Source organism: Triticum aestivum, chromosome 2D (genome assembly GCF_018294505.1).
Source record: "Triticum aestivum cultivar Chinese Spring chromosome 2D, IWGSC CS RefSeq v2.1, whole genome shotgun sequence".
Lineage (NCBI taxonomy): Eukaryota > Viridiplantae > Streptophyta > Magnoliopsida > Poales > Poaceae > Triticum > Triticum aestivum.
Genome location: NC_057799.1, coordinates 81,405,942 through 81,425,631, shown reverse-complemented (window position 1 = coordinate 81,425,631; position 19,690 = coordinate 81,405,942).

The following is a 19,690-nucleotide window of genomic DNA, read 5'->3' as shown; positions in this document are numbered from 1 at the left end:
AGCATGGGAGGGAGCAGGTAAGCCGGATCCCTGCTCCGGTGGCTGGTGGGAACGGCGTTAACGCCAGCAGCTTTCTTTTCTTCCATTTCCATGGCGGATCCGACGTGGCGGCGGCGGCGTGAGCGCGGGCGTCTAGGGTGTGTTTGGTTCGGAAACGAAGTGGAATGAAATGGCATGGTTCCATGACATTCCATTCTATAGAATGGGTCGGTTCCATTCATGTGTTTGGTAGTGCAATTTGGTAGAATGGAACGGTTTCATTTCGAGGTTTGGTTACGGTGACCAAATGAATTTGATCCAACTCACCTTTTGAGTATCTCATATATCTTTTTATAATATATGCCAAAATCTATCGGTTGAACCTCCAAAATCCTAAAATATATGACAATATATACACAGCCGCCGTCGCTCGCGGTGATGAGGGAGAGGCGGAGCCGATGGCACAGATCGAGCGAGAGGAGCAGCGGCTGCGCGGATGGAGCGAGAGGAGAAGCCGGTGGCATGGATCGAGCGACAGGAGCGGCGGCGGCGCGGATCGAGCGATCGTGAGGCGAGCGTTCGTGCGGGAGAGAGATGTGATAGGAGAGCGACAAGGCATTCCGCGTCGTTCCACTGATTTGGAGGAACGAGCGCGTGATGAATCTGGGTCGAATATTCTCTTTGTGGGATCGAGTGGGTTCCAGTTTGTTTTCGATCCAAACACGAGAACGCGGCCCGAAGACAGGTCGGACCTGCGACATTTCATTCGATGATTGAAACCAAACACACCTTAAAAGATTGACGCGATTTTGCAGCCGAAAAATGAATCCGGTGGAAACTTGTGTGCACCACGCAAGCGAGGAGATTGAGTACCTTAGGGTAAACGGAAGCAAGAAATTTGAACATCATTTTTGTCACCCTGTTTATTAACATATCTTTCCTCGTGCAGCACGCACGGACAAACAACGAAGGTAAATACAATATGAAACTACATAATCGTGAAATCCTCCTGTGAAGGGATTTCATATGAACTAGAAGCAAACGCACGTTTGCCGGTTTTTTCTTGTCATTGTTGTTCGGAAAAGATATATATCCCAAACGTCAGACTTTTAGGATTTTGGGTTGAACGTGTCGATTGTCGTCAGATCAAACGTAAATATCTTGAAGCAAGAAAGTGATAGGTCAAGTTTTTCTAGTCATTCGTAGACGGGCGCGCCCACGAACATCTCAATTCCATCTCGCCTTATCAAATCGCCCTCACCCCCCGACACACACACACCTACCACTCACTCACTTTCTCTCAACCGCGCATCCCCACATGGACCCCCTTTCCTTCTTCAAACTCTCGGCGACGGGCTGCTCCGGTGACGCATTAGGAGGCCGCAACAGAGAACCTACGCGTGGAGCGCCGAGAGGGAATGGTGCAGGCCGTTGTAACATCCCAATTTTCCTAAATTAGGATGTTATTAGATCATTCATATGCATCTCATATTTTCCATGCATTATTTGCTTTTCTGTAATATTCAAATCATTATGCAACAAAGGCAATTTATTGGAGTGGAGATAACATGACTTCTCCCCTGTTTTTAAAAATGTTCATAATGTGCATAATATTATTTTCAGTTCATATGATATATTCTGGTATTTTTTTCATAGTCTCCAAATATTTTATTTGACTGTTTCATTACTGTTTGTGTGGCCTATTGCATAAAATTGTGTTTTCAAAAATTGCATTAGAATAGGAACTGCTGTTCCTGTAGTTTACATTAGGTGTATATATATTGTTACCGTATGTCTATATATTTTTATTTAGATTTTATTCTGGTTTTTGTCTGTACTTTACTTTATTTTTTAATGTGGTTTGTTTAAAGAAAAAAGAGCCAGCCAGCCAGCCGCCGCGGCCCAGCAACCCCCGTCGCCGCAGCCCACTTCACCCGAAGCGGTACGCAGCGCAGCGTCAGCCCCCGCAGCTCTTCGCCGCTCGCAGTCACTGCCAGCGGGCCCCGCACTGCGCCACTTTCTTCCTCCCCGAGCCGGACACAGCGCGCCGCACCGCACGCAGCCGCGGCCGCCCTCGAGTCCAACTCGTGCGCTCGACCCCTCCCGTGTACCCTGAAGACGCCAGGCGCGAGCTAAACCCTAGGGAACCCGACCGCAGCCTCCCCTCGTCCTCCTTCGACCACACGAAGCCGCTGGTGCGATTTGGATCTCGCCGAGAACCTCCGCCGGTCGCCGTCGTTCGCCGGCTGTTTCCGCCACCGTAAGGACGCCCCGGCCGCTCCACTTGTCGACCTTGAACCCTCCCCACTCGACGCCGAACTCTTTTGACACCCCGGGAAACCCTGCTGGGCACTAGGACGCCGCCGCCACCGACGTCTGCCGCCGCCGGAGCACCGAGGTTCACCTCGCCGCCGTCGCCTACAGAGGACGTATCGACGCCGTTCGATACCACCACAACCTCCTCCACTCACCGACGCATCCGCCCGTCACTTCCCCCATCGCCGGAGAGTCGCCGGAGGAGCGCCACCGCCGACGCCCGAGCCGCCGCCGTCGTTTTCCTCTGTTTTGGGTGAGGACACGCGCCCGGCCAATCAAGAACCGTCACGTGGCGTCCGCTACAGGAGTTGCTACAGTCCAGATGTTTTCTGTTTCTTTTTGTTTTAGGGTTTTTATCAGTTTTGCCATCGGCTGTATAACGCTAATCAGTTTTGCCACTAAATATTTTCACTACTCAAAAATGCCACTGTTCTATTAGATCAAGCTCAAAAAAACCATTTTTCACCGTTACCGTTTGGTCAATACACGTTGACTGAAGTTAGATGACGAAACTATCCCTATCCCATTTGTAAGGGGCACATGAGAAAAAGAGAACAAAGTTTGGGAGGGTGGGGGTTCGAACCCAAGACCACGGGGTACACAAGGGCATGAGCTAACCAACTGAACCATGAAAACGCTTTGTTCTATGAGGAGATACAATCCTTATATACCGACATGTGAACCTAACTAAACAGAACCATTATCTAATCATGGGCAGCCACGATGTCTGAACCTAACTAAATTGAACTTTGTGTTTGTGTCGTTTTCAGAAAAATGGGCAGCCACCATGCTGAAATTTTCAGAGAAATTTACAATACCATGTGATCCTACTGTCATATGTGTTGTTTCTGTCAATTAGTGTGTGACCGTAAAAAAAATTTGGGCGTGACGGTCTGCATCATTTGTTTATGTCTACTAGTACCAGACATATTCTTCCAGCCGGCCAGCCGCTCATGCAGATGTGTTGTCCATACTAACTTTCAAACCCAAGTCCAATTAGCTAGCAACAAGAAAATATATGAGACGTTGTTGTGTTGGAATATTATTCCATATCAACATATAAGGGATATATCTCCATCTGCATCAGAACATCTCCTTAGCTTAGTTGGTTAGCTCGCTCCTTGCTCGAGTTCATGGTCTTCGGTTCGAAACTTCTTGACGCCATTTTTATTCTCTTTTCATGCGCCCCTTACAAATGGTCCCACAAGTCAACACAGAGAGAGGGGGGGGTTCACAAACGGGGATAGGGGTAGTTTTGTCATCTAACTTCAGTCAACGTGTATTGACCAAACGATAACAGTGAAAAATGGTCTTTTTGAGCTTGTGTCTAACGGAACAGTGGCATTTTTGAGTAGTGAAAATGTTTAGTGGCAAAATTGAGTAGCGTTATACAGCCGATGGCAAAACTGATAAAAACCCTTTGTTTTATATTCAGATTTCAACTCTAACTTCAACTAGCTATATCTTTTATTCATTAGGTGTTTCTTTTTCCTATGCATTCACAAAAACCAGCATTTATCACAGTACCAAAATCTCATATGCTTGCACTGTTTAAATTTGAATTCGTTCAAATTCAAATTAAACCTTCCGGAGGCCGTAACTTTCAAACCGTTTATCGGAATCGAGTGATTCTTTTTGCGTTGTGACCATTGAGGGAGTCCTGTATTATGGGGTCCTCAGGGAGCTGGCCTATACTACATGGGCCGGACTAATGGGTCGTGAAGATACGAGACAGAAAACCTTCCCCCGTGTCCGGATGGGACTCTCCTTTGCGTGGACGGCAAGCTTGACGTCCGGATGTGTAGTTTCCTTTCTCTGTAAACCGACTCTGTACAACCCTAGGCCCCTCCCGTGTCTATATAAACAGGAAGGGTTTAGTCCGTAGAGGCTAAGACAAATCATACAGGCTAGACATTTAGGGTTTAGCCATTACGATCTCGAAGTAGTTAAACTCTTGTAACCCCTATACTCATCAAAGTCAATCAAGCAGGAAGTAGGGTATTACTTCCATTAAGAGGGCCCGAACCTGGGTAACATCGTGTCCCCTGCCTCCTATTACCTTCGATCCTCAGACGCACAGTTCGGGACCCCCTACCCGTTTTGACACCGACACTGGTGCTTTCATTAAGAGTTCCACTGTGCCATCGACAGAAGGTTCGATGGCCCGATCGATCATCCACAACGATGCTGTTTCAGGGGAGACTTTCCTCCCCGGTCAAATTTTCGTGTTCGGCGGCTTGTCGCTGCGTGCCAACTCGATTGGCCACCTCGAACAAATCGACAGCTACGCCCCTGGTCATCAGATCAGTTTTGGGAATCTGAATTATGTCACTGATATCTGAGGAGACTTGATCTTCGAAGGGTTCGCGGCCCCAACCACCGCTCTGGCCTTAGATCTGGAGCATATTACCAGGTCCGAAGACGGGAGTTTAGAGCCCGCCGGACTCTCTACAACTATGGAGCTCGCCACCGAAGATCCGGAGGGGACCGCATCATCGGCAGGCCTGGAAATTAACCAAGTTCCCCCTGTCATCGGAAAGTCGGACCTGCCTCCGGATACTAGCTCCGAACTCTCGAGGTCCGCGTCACGTGAGCTTGGCCAGGAGACTCCTGCCCCGCCTAGCTCCACGGACTCTCGCTTCCCCGTCCAAACCTCGCTCTTAAACGAGGCTCTGGACTTAATGCGATCCCTCGCCATTACAGAGGAATCACTATCGAATTGCACATAGCCCGGACTAGGGGCTGAGAGCGGGGAATTTTACGTCCCACCCACCACCCACTTCATAGCCACTGTCGAGGACTTAACCGACATGCTGGACTACGCCTTCGAAGACATCGATGGTATGAATGACGATGCCGGAGACGAACAAGGCCAAGACCCGCCATTTACCGAACGTTGGACGGCCACCTCCTCATGTGACGTTTATATGGTGGACACACCCAAAGAAGATGATGACGACGGCAGAAAGGATCCGGTCGAGGATGAGCCTGTTGAGGCACCATCAAAGCGTCGACGTCAGCGGCGCCGTTCAAAACCGCGTCGCGACAAAGACAGCAGTACCGGCACCGGAGACAATAACACTCAGGATAACGCCGAAGACCCCGAAGCCCCCGTCGAACCAACATCTGAACATGATGAATGGGAGGGGGGCAAGTTAACCCTGACGACCCGATCGAGAACGAGGACTCGGAGGACAACAACTATCTACCACCCTTCGAGGATGACGTAAGCCTCGGTGATGAAGATTTCATCGTGCCAGAGGAACCACTTGAGCAGGAGCGCTTTAAGCGCCAGCTAATTGCCATGCCGAGAAGCCTAAAAAAGAAGCAACAACAGCTCCAAGCCGAACAGGATACACTCAGCGACAGATGGACCCAGTTCCTAGCCGCCGAAGAGTATGGGCTTCAACGCCCACCAAGAAGTTATCCGAAGCGTCGGTTACTACCACAATTCGACGACGAGGCCCTCGAGCCAATACCGTCAAAACATGACCGCACTGATGAACCAGACCGGCCACCGTGTGGACGGGATAGAGCGGCCACTCAGGCCGAACACCAGCCCGCACCACCCCGCCTTAGAGGCAGGGAGACATCGGCCCCAGGATATACCTACGACCTATGACAGGGCCTGGACAATAGAGCCGGTCAGACAAGATCAATCTATGGATCAAGGGGGCGCGCCCCAGCACGAGAGGACGGCCATCAGGCCTGGCGCGATAAGCACAACCTCACCCGGGCCGAAAACCACATACGGACATCATCCGAACTCCGTCGCGATGTCGCTCGATACAGAGGCGCCGCACACCCCTTATGCTTCACCGATGAAGTAATGGAGCACCAGTTCCCAGAAGGGTTCAAACCCATGAACATTGAATCATACGATGGAACGACAGATCCCGCAGTATGGATCAAAGATTTTCTTCTCCATATCCACATTGCTCGCGGTGACGATCTCCACGCCATCAAGTACCTTCCCCTAAAACTCAAGGGACCAGCACGACACTAGTTAAACAGCCTCCCAGAAAACTCTATTGGTAGTTGGGAAGATTTGGAGGATGCTTTTAGAGACAACTTTCAAGGTACCTATGTCCGGCCTCCAGACGCCGATGACCTTAGTCACATAGTCCAGCAACCCGGAGAGTCAGCCCGGAAGCTCTGGACCAGGTTCTTAATCAAAAAGAACCAAATTGTTGATTGTCCGAACGCCGAAGCCCTCGCGGCCTTTAAACACAGCGTCCGAGACGAATGGCTTGCCCGACACCTCGGCCAAGAAAAGCCAAAGTCCATGGCAGCCCTCACCGCACTCATGACCCGCTTTTGCGCGGGAGAGGATAGCTGGCTGGCTCGTCAAAGCAACAGCACCAGCGGCCCTGGCACCGCCAAAGCCAAAGACAGCAACGGTAGACCATGATGCAACAAGCATAAGCGCCGAAACAGCAATAACGATACCGAAGACACGGCGGTCAACGCCGGATTCAGCGGCTCCAAATCTGGACGGCGGACGAAGCCATTCAAAACAAACAAGGATGGTCCATCCAGTTTGGACAGAATACTCGATCGGCCTTGCCAGATTCATGGCACCCCTGACAAGCCTGCTAATCATACCAACAGAAATTGTTGGATCTTTAAACAGGCCAGTAAGCTCAATACCGAACATAAGGGGAAAGAGCCGCCTAGCGAGGACGACAATGAAGAGCCTCGCCCAACCGAACAGAGGGGGAGAGAGGAGATTTCCCCCCGAGGTCAAAATAGTGAATATGATATATGTTACACATATTCCCAAGAGGGAGCGCAAGTGTGCGCTAAGGGACGTCTATGCCATAGAGCCGGTCGCCCCAAAATTCAACCCATGGTCAGCCTGTCCGATCACTTTCGATCACAAAGACCATCCGACCAGTATCCATCATGGAGGTTCGGCAGCATTGGTCCTCGACCCAATTATCGACGGATTCCATCTCACACGAGTCCTCATGGACGGCGGCAGCAGTCTTAACCTGCTTTATCATGACACTGTCCGCAAAATGGGTATTGATCCATCAAGAATCAAGCCCACCAAAACCACCTTTAAAGGAGTGATCCCTGATACGTCTCCAACGTATCTATAATTTTTGATTGTTCCATGCTATAATATTATCTGTTTTGGATGGTTAATGGGCTTTAATATACCTTTTTATATTATTTTTGGGACTAACCTATTAACCGAAAGCCCAGTGCAAATTGCTGTTTTTTTGCCTATTTCAGTGTTTCACAGAAAAGGAATATCAAACGGAATCCAAACGGAATGAAACCTTCGCGAGGATCTTTTTTTGGAACAAACGCAATCCAGGAGACTTGGAGTGGACGTCAAGGAAGCAACAAGGAAGCCACGAGGCAGGAGGGCGCGCCCCCACCCTCGTGGGCCCCTCGCAGCTCCACCGACCTACTTCTTTCGCCTATATATGCTCTTATACCCTGAAACCATCGGAGAGATCCACGAAACACCTTTTCCACCGCCGCAACCTTCTGTACCCGTGAGATCCCATCTTGGGGCCTTTTCCGGCGATCTGCCAGAGGGGGATTCGATCACGGAGGGCTTCTACATCAACACCATACCCTCTCCGATGATGTGTGAGTAGTTTACCACAGACCTTCGGGTCCATAGTTATTAGCTAGATGGCTTCTTCTCTCTCTTTGGATCTCAATACAAAGTTCTCCTCGATCTTCTTGGAGATCTATTCGATGTATCTCTTTTTGCGGTGTGTTTGCCGAGATATGATGAATTGTGGGTTTATGAACTTGATCATCTAAGAATATTATTTGATTCTTCTCTGAATTCTTATATGCATGATTTGATATCTTTGCAAGTCTCTTCGAATTCTCAATATACCCGGGGGCTTCTTGTCGGAGTAAATAGCCACGGGTAGCCTAACCAACTCCCCCTGGCTCTTCAAAAAAATTACCAGGCCATTCAAGCCTTCAAGCATACAAAGCATAGGGCCGCCTTCCTCCGGCCGAGGGCCGACTCCCAGAAGGCGACCCAGCCTCAGAAACCTCCTCCAAGAAAGATACGAGATAGCCGACTCCAGGAAGCCGGCCCCAAGAGGACCGACCCCCAGAAGCCGTCCACGAAGAAAGCCGGCTCCCAGAAGCCGGCCAAGACTGCACCCACCAAGACTGTACCCACATAGCGGCGATAGGATGGGGTGTGGCCACAGTACAGCCCACTACCCCCGAATACCGGAATAGGCATGGCCACAGGGCGCCGTACGGGCCAGCCATCCCCTGTCCGGCGCGGCAGTGTAGCCATGTTGGCCTCGATGTCACCCACGACAGGTGCCAGTACGGCCCGTGGGCGACGGGCCCCTTTGCCAGAGAGACATCTGAAGGCGGCCTGGCCTCCTCTAGTCGGCCAGGGATGTGGCCGGCTCCCAATAGCCGGCTACCTCCCTCCCTCGAAGCATGCGCCCCATTAAGGAGACAAGCCGAGGTAAGGCTACAGTGAGAGCTTGCAAGGCGGTGACACTGTAGCCACGCTTACCTCGACAAAGCCCTCGTCATCAGAGGCGAGGCCACAGTAACCAGCCGCCGACAAAGCCCCCAAGCGGTGGGGCCGGCCTGCCGGCCAAGAAGCCGGCAGTCGGCGGGACCCACCAGTCGGCGGGCCCCAATGACTGGCGGAGAAGCCAGCGAGCATAGACACTGACGGCTGGGACCCACGCCCAGCCGGATTACCATTGTACCCCTGGGGGGTAGGTCTATATAAACCCCCCGGGGCACCCATGCAAAGAGAGATGACATAGAATTCCACATACCACCTAGAGAGAAAAGGAGAGCTAGCCTCGCCCTTCCTCTTCCTCTATCCAAACAGCTCAAGGAGCGCTTGTAGCGACTTGTATTGATCTAGTGATCATGCGGAGACCCCACAGAGCAGGACTAGGGGTGTTATCTCCACGGAGAGCCCCGAACCTGGGTAAGATCCGCCGGCGTGCATGCCTTCGCCTCATCCCGTTTCCAGGCACCGGCGATGTTTTACTGGCTCCCACAATGATAAGCCACCCGTTGTCATATGTCGCACCTACCACCCGACATTTGGCACCCACCGTGGGGACATGTGCACCGTCGTCCGGAGTCCTGTTCTGGACGGGAACCCCTTTTCTCCCCCGCGAGCGCAGCCAGCCTGCTACGCCCGACGACGCTTGCCCCGACATGCTGCAAGGCGTCGACGATGCCTGCGCGGCAAGCTGCCTCGCCGATCTTGTTGGCGAGACTCGCATCTCCGACGAGCCCGCGTCCGACGCGGGTACGGACTACCCCGAGAGCCGCCTCGTCAGCCTCCTCGACCAGCTTCACGTCTCCAGCGAGCTTGCTGTAGACTTGGAGTCGGTCGGCTCCACCGACCCGATGCTTGTCGACTCCGACACGGCATCGTTCGACGCCTACCCCTCCGACGTGGTAGTCTTCGACGACCCTCTCCCTCGAGCTGACAGCGGCAGCAGCGCTGTCACTGAGGTGCTGGTCATCAGCCACGTCGCCGACTCGGGCGAGAGCGCCCACGACGCCCTACAGGCGGCGATGCATGACTTGTCCGTCCCATCCTGGCCGATGCCGATGCCGAGACCCTGGAGGCACGTCGTCTCGCCCTCATCGCGGAGGGCCAGAAGATAGCCTCCATGAGACGCCTCACTGAGGCCCACCAGCACGAAGTCGACCGCGCCGCTTTTGGTACGCCGCCTCACGGCGGGCCGAGCCGAGTCGGCCTCGTCAAGAAGCGCGGCGCGGCCATCGCCAGCATGCTGGGGGCGGGCCGCCCCGTTTACGCCACACCGCTCGAAAATCTGCGAGCTGCTCAGGCGGCAGCAGAAGAGCTGAATGGGCTGGGGGCTGATGAGCTCCCCTACATGACAAGGCGCATCCAGCAGCTGATCGACGCGGCCGCAGAACGACATGAAGCCGGCGCCCGCGCTGAGAGTCCTCCCCCGCGCCGAGAGCACGCCGCGACATCCCGGTCTCCGACTGCGAGCAGCGCCCGCGCAAGAAAGGACAAGGAGCCGGCTGCTAGCCGCAGCCGGACTCGAATCACCATCGAGCGCGACGCGAAAGGCCGCCCTCGAGCGGTGGAGCGCCAGGGCAATCCGCCTCCTCCCCCGTCTCGTGGAGAGAGATGTCCCACCCCGCCGCCTGTCACTCATCCGACTCTCGGTGGCCGACTAGGCCGCCGCGAGGGAGTCGGCGAGAACGACGCTCGCCACCGGATCAACCGCCTAGCTCGATCCCTGGCGCTAGAAGAAGAAGATGATGTCGGCACGCCATGCTTTGGCCCCCGCATCCGCGACGAACCCTTCCCCAAAGGGTTCTCGCTCCCCAGAGACACGCCCAAGTACAACGGCTCTGTGAAGCCGGAAGATTGGCTCATCGACTACTCTACCGCCGTCAGTATAGCGAACGGCAACAGGCGCGTAGCAGTGAAGTACGTCCCTCTCATGCTGCAAGGCACGACACGCATCTGGCTCAACAGCCTCAAGCCCTACAGCGTCAACAGCTAGCTGGACTTCACGGAAGTCTTCGTCCGCAACTTCACCAACACGTACAAGCGGCCTCCCAAGCCCCGCCAGCTCTCCTTATGCGTCCAAGGGCCCAACGAATCGACCCGCGACTACCTCACGCGGTGGGCCGAGCTCCGCAACTCCTGCGAGGGGGTGCACGAGGTGCAGGCCATCGAATACTTCACCGCCGGGTGCCGAGAGGGCACCCTCCTCAAGCACCGACTCCTCTGCGATGAGCCGGCTACCCTCGACGAGCTGCTGGTCATTGCGGACAAGTACGCCACAGCCGACTCCTCGATGAAGACCGAGCTCCGAGTGGACGCCTCTGGGAAGGTGCTCGCTCCGGCTCCTAAGACGCCGACTGGCGACTCCAATCGGCGCCCCTACCAGAACGACCACAAGCGCAGGGCCCCATGCCGCCTTCCACCAGTCGGCAGGTGGCCACAGTCGAAGACGAGCAGCCCGAAGAGCGGCCCGCTCCCAAGAAGAAGGGCGGCAGGCCGGCTTGGCAGCCGGCCTTCTCCTACGAGCAGACTCTCGATGCCCCCTGCAAGTTCCACAGCGGCGCGAAGCCATCCAACCACATGACCCGAAAGTGCCACTGGCTCACCCGGATCTCCAAGGGCGAGGGGCTGGTGCCGCCTCCAGCCCCCCAGCAGCCGGCTGCTCGACCAGTAGTCGGAGCCATTCAAGATGAGTTCCCTGATGATCACGCCGCCTACGTCGTCTTCACGAGCCAGGTTGAAGACAAGCGCAGCCGGCGCCGGCAGCACCAAGAGGTCAATGCAGTCGCCTCCAGCAGCCTCGAGTTCATGCATTGGTCCGAAAGGCCTATCAATTGGAGCCGGGCCGATCACCCAGAGGTGATGCCGTCCCCTGGCTCCTACGCATTGGTGTTGGATGTCACCCTCGCAATAGAGAGGCGGGCTGCCCGATTCTCCCGCGTTCTGATTGATGGCGGAAGCAGTATCAACATACTGTACCGCGACACCATGGAGAAATTGAACCTCAAGGCGAAGCAGCTCATGCCAAGCTGGACCGTTTTCCATGGCATCGTACCCGGCCTGTCCTGTTCCCGATCGGCAAGATCAAGATGGATGTTCTCTTCGGAGACACGGATCACTTTCGCCTAGAAACAATCTGGTTCGAGGTAGTGGATCTAGAAAGCCCTTACCACGGCTTGCTTGGCCGACCTGCTCTGGCCAAGTTCATGGCTGTGCCCCACTACGCCTACCTGAAGATGAAGATGCCGAGCTTGAAGGGAATCATCACAGTGGCCGGCGACTACAAGAAGTCCATCAAGTGCGCTGCAGCCAGCAGCCGACTGGCCGAGTCCCTCGTAGTGGCAGAAGAGAAGAAGATGCTGGATCGAGTTGTGGCCATGGCCGGCAAGCAGCCGGCCTTGTCCCCCAACCCCAAGGAATATGATGCGCATGGCTCCTTCCAGCCGGCCAAGGAGACGAAGAAGATACCTTTGGACCCGGAGAACCCGGAGAGGTTTGCAGTCATTGGTGCAAACCTGGACAGTAAATAGGAAGGCGAGCTCGTCGACTTCCTCCGTGAGAATAGAGACATCTTTGCATGGTCCCCAAAGGACATGCCGGGTGTTCCGAAGGATTTCGCCGAGCACAAATTACACGTCCGAGCGGACGCGAAGCCGGTCAAGCAGCCCCTCCGCAGACTGTGAGAAGAGAAGAATCGTAGGAGAAGAGATAGCCCAGCTCCTTGCCGCCGGCTTTATTATGGAAGTGTTTTTCCCAGAGTGGCTTGCCAACCCAGTCTTGGTGTTGAAGAAGAATAACAAATGGCGTATGTGTATAGACTACACTAGCCTCAACAAGGCCTGCCCCAAAGATCCGCTTCCACGGATTGATCAAGTAATAGACTCCACAGCCGGATGCGAGCTGTTGAGTTTCTTGGATGCCTACTCAGGATACCACCAGATTAAGTTGGACCCAGCAGACCGCCTTCATCACACCATTCGGAGCTTTCTGTTACCTGACTATGACATTCGGCTTGAGGAATGCCAGTGCCACTTTTCAGCGTTGCATGCAGAAATGCCTCCTCAAGCAACTCGGCAGAAATGCCCACGTCTACGTAGACGATATTGTGGTGAAGACAGAAAAGCGCGGCACCCTGCTGGAAGACCTCAAAGAAACATTTGCCAACTTGCGCCGATTCCAGATCAAGCTCAACCCCGAGAAATGCGTGTTCGGAGTACCAGCCGGCCAGCTTCTAGGCTTTCTGGTCTCCGAACGCGGCATTGGGTGCAACCCTGTGAAGATCAAGGCCATTGAGAGAATGGAGATTCCCACCAAGTTGCGAGACGTACAGAAGTTCACCGGGTGCCTGGCCTCCCTAAACCGCTTTATCAGCCGGCTAGGAGAGAAGGCTCTCCCCCTGTACCGACTCATGAAGAAATCCACTCATTTCGAGTGGAATGACCAAGCAGACCAAGCCTTCCATGAGTTGAAAAAGATGCTGACCACTCCACCTGTCCTGGCAGCGCCGACTGAGAAGGAGCCCATGCTCCTCTACATTGCCGCAACTAGCCGAGTGGTCAGTACAGTCATCGTGGTCCAGCGCCCAGAAGAAGGCCGAGCCCAGCTAGTCCAGAGGCCGGTATATTATCTAAGCGAAGTACTGTCCAGCTCAAAGCAAAACTACCCACACTACCAGAAGATGTGCTATGGAGTGTACTTCACCGCCAAGAAGCTGAAGCCCTACTTTCAAGAGCATCCCATCACGGTCGTATGCACCGCCCCGCTTGCCGAGATCATAGGCAGTCGGGATGCATCCGGCTGGGTGGATAAATGGGTCATTGCGCTGGCGCCTTACACAATCTTCTACCAGCCCCGCACCGCCATCAAGTCTCAAGCATTGACCGACTTCCTCGTCGACTGGGCCGAGACCCAGTACCTACCGCCGGCTCCCGACTCTACTCATTGGCGGATGCACTTCGACGGGTCCAAGATGCGCACCGGCTTGGGAGCCGGCATCGTCCTCACCTCTCCCAAAGGCGACAAGCTCAGATACACGCTGCAAATCCACTTTGCCGCCTCCAACAACGTGGCTGAATACGAGGCGCTCATACACGGGCTCCGGCTAGCCAAAGAGCTCGGCATACGCCGGATCCTGTGTTACGGCGACTCAGACTTGGTGGTCCAGCAGTCATTTGGTGACTGGGACGCCAAGGATGCAAATATGGCGAGCTATCGATTCCTCGTCCAGCAGATCAGTGGGTACTTCGAAGGGTGCGAGTTCCTTCACGTGCCACGGGCCGACAACGACCAAGCAGATGCCCTGGCACGGATCGGCTCCACCCGATAGGCTATACCAACCGGTGTCTCTCTCCAGCGCCTCCTCAAACCATCTATCAAGCCGTCTCCAGAATCGGACTCTATCTTCGTACCGCCCGCCCCCGATGCAGCCGGATCCGACTGGAGGAACCCAGCAGGCGGCTCGGGGACTTCAGAATCCGGCCCGGGGACTGCAGCAGTCGGCCCGGGGACTGCAGCGGCACAAGAAGCGCTGGTCGACTCCAACTCTCCACCACCCAACCCACCCACCCGAGTTACAGTGGCCGTACTAACAGTAGAAGAAGTCACAGCTCCATCATGGGCCCAGCCCATCCTCAACTTCCTAGTCAACAAAGAGCCGCCGACTGATGAGATCTCGGCAAGACTAGTGCAACACCGAGCCAGAGCATATGCAATAATAAACAGAGAACTTGTCAAGCGCAGCGTCACTGGGATCTTCCAGCGCTACGTCGAGCCAGAAAAGGGTGTAGCAATCCTCAAGGATATCCACCAAGGCGAATGCGGCCACCACGCAGCCTCAAGATCACTTGTGGCCAAAGCCTTCCGCCATGGTTTCTTCTGGCCGACTGCGTTGGAAGATGCCAAAGAGATAGTCAAATGCTGCAAAGGATGCCAAGTCTTCAGTTCCAAACAACACCTGCTGGCTTCCGCACTCAAGACCATCCCCCTCACCTAGCCCTTTGCCGTCTAGGGGCTGGACATGGCGGGCCCATTCAAGATAGCCCGCGGCGGCTTGACACATCTGCTTGTCGCCGTGGACAAATTTACCAAGTGGATCGAAGCGAAGCCGATCAAGAAGCTGAACGGGCCGACTGCCGTGACATTTATCGCCGACATCACTACTCGGTATGGCGTGCCGCACAGCATCATCACCGACAATGGCACAAACTTTGCCAAAGGAGCACTGGCACGTTTCTGTGCGACACAAGGCATCCGACTGGACTTAGCGTCCGTTGCCCACCCACAGTCAAACGGCCAGGTTGAGCGAGCAAACGGCCTCATCCTCTCCGGCATCAAGCCCCGCCTGGTCGTACCACTGGAGCGCTCGGCCGGCTGCTGGCTCGACGAGCTGCCGGCTGTCCTCTGGAGTCTGCGTACTACCCCAAACAAGTCAACCAGCTTCACTCCGTTCTTCCTTGTACATGGTGCCGAGGCTGTCATCCCGACTGACATCGAGTTCGACTCGCCTCGGGTCACCATGTACACGGAAGCGGAGGCCAAGGAAGCGCGAGAGGACGACGTCGACCTGCTGGAAGAAGGCCGGCTGTTAGCACTCAGCCGGTCCGCCATCTACCAGCAGGGTTTGCGCCGTTACCACAACCGGAAGGTCAAGCCAAGATCCTTCCAAGAAGGCGACCTTGTGCTTCGGCTGATTCAGCGAACAGTCGGCCAGCACAAGCTCTCGGCCCCTTGGGAAGGCCCTTTCGTCATCTGCAAGGCACTAGGCAACGACTCCTATTACTTGATCGACGCACAAAAACCAAGAGCACTCAAGAGGGATGATTCCGGCAAGGAGTCGGAGCGACCATGGAACGCAAACCTCCCGAGAAGATTTTACAGTTGAAAGCAGTATGTATCATGCTACCATTTTTTTAAAATATGAGACAAACGGGCCCCCTGAGGCACACTCGGGAACTGCCCTCCTTTATCAATGAATGACGAGTGTCATACTCATGAATGTATTATTACATTTGATTTTTGTCTGGCACCGGGTTCGACTAGTCGGACCGGGGACTGGCCGCCTTAAGTTATATTAAAAGTTCTACCTGAAGTCAGACAAGTAGTGTGCCGGCACCCGAGCCCTCTCTTGTCGAAAGTCGCAGCTCGAAGAACCGACTGTCCGACTGGCAAGAGCCAAAGGCAGAAAGGATGCCCACACGAAAAACGGCTAAGGACCAACGAACTTATATAACGCAAAGACGGCCTCCAACCACGCCTACCGGCTGTCAAAACAGCCGGCTGGCCGGCCTCCCGATCACTTCGCTATAATCCAACAAAGCTAGAGTACTTGCCTTTCCAAGCACTTCCCCAGCCACAGATTGCAGAGCAGCTGTCCGGCTGGGAAGGCGGCAACCAAGGGAGGGCGGCGAAGGAAACAGCCGAAGGATGAAAAGCAAAGAACAAGGGAAAGCCAAACGCATGCATAATTATATTTACACATAAGGCCCCCAACAGGCGGGCAGTCAACATAGTTCGAATACACCCCCAGTGGGTGGAATTGTGCAAACTTAACAAAATACTGTTCCAAGAATGGTGAAACAGGAAAGTAGAGGCAGCAGACTAGACTAAGGGCGTAGCAGGGGAGCCGGGCTGGTCGGTGGAGACGGCGCCGCCGGCTGGAGGAGTGGCCGGCTGGCGGGTCTCGGCTTGATCATCGCCGGCCGCAGGCGGTGCACCCGCGCGTGCCTTGTTGCTGGAGGCACGGTCAAGCTGAGGCTGACCGGCCGCTCCACCATCTGGCGCGGCGTCTTCACCCTCCTCCTCCTCCTCCTCCTCCTCGCCCTCGTCGCTGGAGTCGATCTCCTCCGCCGAGTCCTCGCCGTCTGCCGGGTTCAGCCCGAACCACTCCTCCGGCCGGGCAACGCCGTTGTCGTCCACCTCAGGAGCGAAGGCGTTGGTGTCGGTGTAGTCGGGAATTGCCGAAGCCCGCTGGATGATAGCCGGCTGCGCCGGCTCCAGCTCCGTGTCGGCCTCCTGCCGCCAGGTGGCCAGCTGGTCCAGACTCAGCTCGGGATACCAGGCCTTGGCGAACTCCAGCGCTCGCCTGGCGCTGGACCGAGCCGCAGAAGCCTTCCAGGCCTCAAAGCGGCCGACCACCACCTCCAGCCAGTCGGCAGTCCGACTGGGGGTGCGGGGAATCACATCACCAGGCCAGAGAGCGGCCAACACCTGCACCCCAACACGCTGAAGCTGGCGGAGCATGCGGTGAGCCGGCTGGAGGCGGGCCTGAATCGCCAAGAGCTGCTCCTCCAGTGACCGGCGAGCGTTCGGCGCGATCTCGGCGCCAGCCTGCCTTCGTGCCTCGCGGTGGGCCTCGACGACTTGGTTGGCGGCAGTAGAGTAGCCAGGGAAGTACTCTGCGCAAGAAAGAAAGAGAAAGAAGAGAAAAACACCAAGTCAGAAAATGAGCCAAACGGCAAGCGGCAAGCAAGGACGAAGAAGAAGGCGGCCTACCGTCAACCAAGTCTTCGATCTGGCCATAGCCGTTGATCAGTGACTGCCTCGCTTCGGCCCAGCTGGCCGCCTCTGTCTCATATTCGGCTTGGAGGGCGGCCTCGTTGTCTTGCACCGCCTTCAGGGCCGCCTTGTGGCTCTTCTCCTGGTTGGCCAACCTCTTGGCCAGGCGGTCACGCTCCTGTGCCAAGGCGTCAAACTCGGCCTCCTTAGCACGGAGGGCGGCCTGAGCCCCGCCCAGCTGCTCCCTCAGACTGGCGTTGGCCGCTGCAGGGATGGCAGAAAAGAAAGAAGCAATAAGGAAGAAGTCGTCAAGGAAGATCCGACCCGACTGCTCAGCAGTCGGCCCCAATCTCGGGGACTACACCCAGTGGGTGCGCTGACGCGCCCCCACGTGAAATAAAAGACGAAGCACTTACCCCGGCTCTCAGATAGGTCAGCATTCTTCTGGGTCAGCTCCCGAGCCTGGGAGTTGAAGGCAGCCGCGCGGAGGTTGTGGTAGTCCTGCAAAGTCAGGCAGAGGAGCGAATGAGAACAAGATAGCAAAACAAAGCCCGCTAAGAAGTTCCAAGCCGGCTGCTCAGCAGCCGACTCAGAACTCGGGGACTACACCCAGTGGGTGCGCTGACGCGCCCCCACGGAAGAAACCAAGATCAAAAAAAGAGCAAAAATAGGAATACTAACCCGAATGGCCGCCCGCGTCGCAAGGAACTCGTCATTGTATTTCCTCAGCGCCGCAGCTTGGGACTGAAGCCGGTTCCGGACGTCCTGCGTTGCCACGTTCACCACAGCCGTCCCTCCACCCGGCGTCCACCCCGAGCTGGCGCTGGCCGCCTCCAAGTCCTGGGCCGACGAACTAGGGCCCGCGGCTTTCTGCGGGTCCGATGCGGCCTTCCCCGTGCGCTGGCGCGATGGCGACCGGACCACCAGGTCCGTCCTCGCGGCCGGCTCGCCCCCAGCCGATTGCGCAGGTGGCACGTTAGGTCGGCCGCCTTGGGCCGCCCCAGTCGGCGGGGCCGGTGCCGCCTCCCTCTCCGGGACGACGACGTCGTCTTCCCTCTCCAATCCCGGCTGGTCGCCGCCGGCTTCCTATGGCGGGGGCTCCGGGACCTCGGGCGCCGCGACACACAGAGGGGTGACGAGCAAGGCCCTCTCCGCTGTTGCCACAGCCGCAGCCTCCGCTTAGGCCTTGGCCGCTGCGTCGGCGCACGCCTTCGCTGCCTCCTCCTCCTGTGCCGCCTTGGCGGCAGCCGCCCTCAACTCCTCCGCCTCCCGCTCCTCCCGCGCCTCCCGCACGTTTCGCTCTGTCGCCGCCTGAAGCTCGGCGCGGGGGTCCACACGGCGGGTGCTCCCGATCCTCCCGGCGATCCAACGACGGAGGCGGCAGCAACCCGCTTGAGCGAAAGCGGAGCCCTGATTTTTTGAGAAAGGGCAAGGATTCAGAAATCACCAAGAAAAGAAGAAAGAATGTACAAAGGAATATACACTTACGCCGACACCATCTGCGGCTGCTTTACCACCTTGCGGAAGCGGGCCGCCTTCGCGGCCGCTTCATCCCGCATGGTCGCCGCTGCCCCGCCCTTGGGCTTCTTCGGCCGGCTCCCGAACAAGCCCGACGCTGCACGGCGCTTCTGCCCGCCGCCCCGAGCAGGCGGCGCGGCGGAGGAACCCGCGCCGTGGTCGGACGCCGGCTGGCGGCATGGGACGATTTCCGCCTCATCGTCATCCGGCCAGTCGTCGAAACTGGCTCCAAGCCCGGAGCCGCCTGCTTCGCCGCCGGCTTCGCCGCCACCTGCCTCGGTGTTGTCATCCATGGCGGCCGCCCCCAAGTCGTGGTCCTCCAGGTCATGCTCCACCCAGTCGGGGAGGAATCGGCGCTCCGCCTCCGACCCGGCTACAGGTCGAAGAAGAGGGCTCTGCCAAGGCGTGCCGACTGGTCAGAGACGGCCAGAAGGAATTCGCCGACAAAACTAAGAAAAGAAAAGGAAAAAGAGAACATACCGTGGGTGGAGGATGTGCACGGGAATATGGCTCCTTGCCAAACCGCCACTCTGCGGAGAGCTTGCAGTTCGCAAGGTAATTCACCATGTGGGCCACCTCGTCGTGCGGCATGCCCTTGGTGCACATCCGACTCGGATGGAGCTGGCCGCTCATCTGACAGATCAGGTGAGGGCGGCTCTGAAGCGGAAGCACCCGACGCGCAACGAATGCGGCCAGCAAGTCGGACCCAGTCAGGCCCTCCGACTGGATCATCACCCGCAGTCGGGCGACGGCCGCGGCTCCAGCCGGCGTCAGCGTCACGGCCCGATAGGACCATTGGGGCTGCCTCCCAGCCGATGGGCCGGCTACATAAGCCGGCAAGTTGACGTAGTCGCCTTG